Raw genomic sequence first — 3,836 nt, 5'->3', positions numbered from 1 at the left:
CTTGTTGGGAAGTTGGCAAGACCCGGCAGAAAGATGGTGGATCTTTCTGCCTGATCTACAGGTTTTCCCGCTCATATTAATCCAAGCGATGACCAATTTAATCCCGGGGTCACTCAATTTAATCCAAGCGCCATACAATTTAATCCAAGCGCCACACAATTTAATCCCGCGGTCAGTCAATTTAATCCACAATATATATATATGCACTTATTGTGTTCAGTGGTCGTGTTTCGCTTACACATTTGGTAACTTAGAACAATTGTTTATACAATTTGAAATTTTGGGGGGCAATTGAGAATTTGATCACTAATGTGATTACTTTGAGTTACTAGTCCCACTATTGAGGAGGCTCAATTGATATGTCGGTTACTCTTTTTAGAGCACAGCTTTTAGGCACCCGTTTCCGGCTTAAGCGGCGTTGGCGTAACCATGCGATGAATGATGGGTTAATTCCCCCGCTAAATTTAGCGGAAAAATTTCCCTGCTAAAGCTAGCGGAAAACTTTCCCTGCTAAATCTAGCGAAAAATTTTCCCAGCTAGATTCAGCGAAAAATTTGCCCCGCAGAGTCTAGTGGAAAATTTTCCCCGCTGTCTAGCAGGAAATTTTCCCCGCTGTCTAGCAGGAAATTTTCCCCGCTAAATCTAGTGTAAAATTTTTTCCCGCTAAACCTAGCGGAAAGTTTTCCCCGCTAAATCTAGCGGAATATTTTCCCAAATAGATTTAGCGAAAAATTTGCCCCGCAAAGCCTAGCGGAAAAGTTTCCCCGCTAAATCTAGTGGAAAATTTTTCCCGCTAAATCTAGCGGAAAATTTTCCCCGCTAAATCTAGCGGAAAATTTTCCCCGCTAAATCTAGCGGAACAATTTACCAGCTAGATTTAGCGGAAAGTTTTCCCCGCTAAATCTAGCGGAAAATTTTCCCAGCTAGATTTAGCGAAAATGCCCCGCAAAGTCTAGCGGAAAAGTTTCCCCGCTAAATCTAGTGGAAAATTTTCCCGCTAACTGTAGCGGAAAATTTTCCCCGCTAAATCTAGCGGGAAAATTTCCCAGCTAGATTTAGCGGAAAATTTGTCCCGCAAAGTCTAGCGGAAAAGTTTTCCCACTTAATCTAGTGGAAAATTTTCCCCGCTAAATTTAGCGGAAAACTTCCCCGCTAAATTTAGCGGAAAATTTTCCCCCTATATTGAGCGGAAAATTTTTCCCGCTAAATCTAGCGAAAATTTTTCCCGCTAAATTTAGCGGAATATTTTCCCTGCTAAATCTAGCGGAAATTTTTTTTTCCGCTAAGTCTAGTGGAACATTTTCCCCGCTAAATCTAGCAGGAAATTTTCCCCGCTAAATTTATCGGAAACGTTTTTCCCGCTAAATCTAGCGGAAAGTTTTCCCCGTTAAATTTAGCGGAAAATTTTCCTCGCTAAATTTAGCGAAAAAATTTCCCGGCTAAATCTAGTGGAACATTTTCCACGCTAAATCTACCGGAAAAGTTTCTTCGCTAAGTTTAGCAGAAAAGTTTCCCCGCTAAATCTAGCGGAAAATTTTCCCCGCTAAATTTAGCGGAAAATTTTTTCCACTAAATATAGCTTAAAAATTTCCCCACTAAATCTAGAGGAATATTTTCCCCGCTAAATTTAGCGGAAAAATTGTGGGGTTCAGGAAAGACGTCCGTCGATGCAAATCGACAAACTGATCTTTATAACCGCAATAAAACTGAAAAAGATCATCAAGAGGGGGCTCCGCTGAGACGGCCCTGCTGCACCGTCGAACGCTGCCAGTCTTGTGCTGTTCTGTTCGAGCCCGGAGCTCGGTCCCATCGGTGCTGCTCGTGCCGCACCGTTAGAACGTCAATAGGGAGTTTTCGTAGGCCGCGTTTCCCCCTCCGCTAAGCCCTCCACAACGGAGAAGCCGCTACTGCGCCGGCGCGCCGATGGCCTTGACTGTAGAGTTCCGGCTAGCGTAGCTGGTTGCGGAGAGCGTTTCGGGACAGCAGAAATGATCTACGAAAATACCCTATTAGCTCCAGACGTTGCGTGATAAGTGTCGCGCTTTGGCACTACAAAATTTCTCCGCTAAATCTAGCGTGAAATTTTTCCGCTAAATTTAGCGGGGAAAATTTTACGCTAGATATAGCGGGGAAAAATTTCCGCTAAGCTTAGCGGGGCAAATTTTCCGCTAAGTGTAGCTGGGAGGATTTTCCGCTAGATTTAGCGGAGAAAATTTTTCACTAAATTTAGCGGGACAACTGCTCTGCTAGATTTAGCAGGGAAAACATTCCGCTAGATTTAGCGGAAAATTTTCCGCTAGATTTAGCGAGGAAACTTTTCCGCTAGACTTTGCGGCGCAAATTTTCCGACAAATCTAGCTGGAAAAATTTTCCGCCAGATTTAGCGGGGGAAATTTTCCGCTAAATATAGCGGGGAATATTTTCCGCTAGATAGAGCGGGGAAAAATTTTTGCACTAAATTTAGCGGGGAAAATGTTCCGCTAGATTTAGCGGGGAAGCTTTTCCGCTAGAATTTTCGGGGCAAATTTTCCGATAAATCTAGCTGGGAAAATTTTCCGATAGATTTAGCGGGTAAAATTTTCCGCTGAATATAGCGGTGAACATTTTCCGCTAGATTTAGGGGGAAAATTTTCCGCTGGACTTAGCGGGACAAATTTTCCGCTAAATCCAGCTGGGAAGATTTTCCGCTAAATTTAGCGGGGAAATTTTCCGCTAAATATAGCGGGGAAAATTTTCCGCTAAATATAGCGGGGAAAATTTTCCGCTAGATTTAGCGGGGAAAATTTTCCGCTAAATTTAGCGGGGAAAATGTTCCGCCTGATTTAGCAGTAAAAATGTTCCGCTAGATTTAGCAGGGAAAATTTTCTGCTAGATTTAGCGGGGAAATTTTCCGCTAAATTTAGCGGGGGGAATTTGACCATCATGCACCGCGTGGTTACGCCGACGCCGCTTACGCCGGAAACGGGTGCCTAAGAGCTGCGTTGTAAAAGGAGTAACCAACATATCAATTATAAGCCTCGTCAATAGTGGCACTAGTAACTCAAAGTAATCACATTAGTGAACAAATTATCAATTGCTCCCCCTAAAAATTCAAATTGTATAAACAATTATTCTAAGTTACCAAATGTGTAAGCAAAACACGACCACTGAACACAATAAGTGCATATATATATTGTGGATTAAATTGACTGACCCCGGGATTAAATTGTGTGGCGCTTGGATTAAATTGAGTGGCCCCGGGATTAAATTGGTCGTCGCTTGGATTAAAATGAGCGGGAAAACCTGTAGACTCAGAAAAAATCGTAAGGGGGCAGGCGAGCTGGTGAATATTAACCATGTTGAATTAACCTGAGACTGGGGTAGAGAGGAGACATCAACACGTAGAAGGGACAGAAAATAGGCAGGACGATGTGTTCCCTTCTATGTGTTGATGTTTTTTCTCTACCCCAGTCTCAGGTTAATTCAACATGGTTGATCTAGACTCGTTGAGGAAGGCACAACTGTATGTAAGTCGTGAAGGTAAAAAAGAAGCCCTATACATAGTCCTTTGATTTTTGTGTTGGACTGTCATATGACACTATATTTTGGCGTACATTTTCTCCTCACGTGCCTCAAAATATGATAAAGAAGTGAAAGTTAAGGTGCCTAGTAGATCTGTTTGGTACAAATGATAGTACACTATATGAAGTAGTATTCCTTTGCAAGCATTCACGTTTTTTGTCCTCTTTTAATTATAAGAAACTTTACGTGCTAAATTCATCTGGCATGGCGAAAGATTGAAGGTCGGCTACCTCTGTGGATCTTTAACGTTCCATTGAAATTTTGTTATACAGTCA

This window comes from Ixodes scapularis, unplaced genomic scaffold (genome assembly GCF_016920785.2).
Source record: "Ixodes scapularis isolate PalLabHiFi unplaced genomic scaffold, ASM1692078v2 PGA_scaffold1__304_contigs__length_218370807, whole genome shotgun sequence".
In the NCBI taxonomy this organism is placed as follows: Eukaryota; Metazoa; Arthropoda; class Arachnida; order Ixodida; family Ixodidae; genus Ixodes; species Ixodes scapularis.
The sequence above is the reverse complement of the archived record's forward strand: the minus strand, read 5'-3'. Positions refer to the sequence as shown.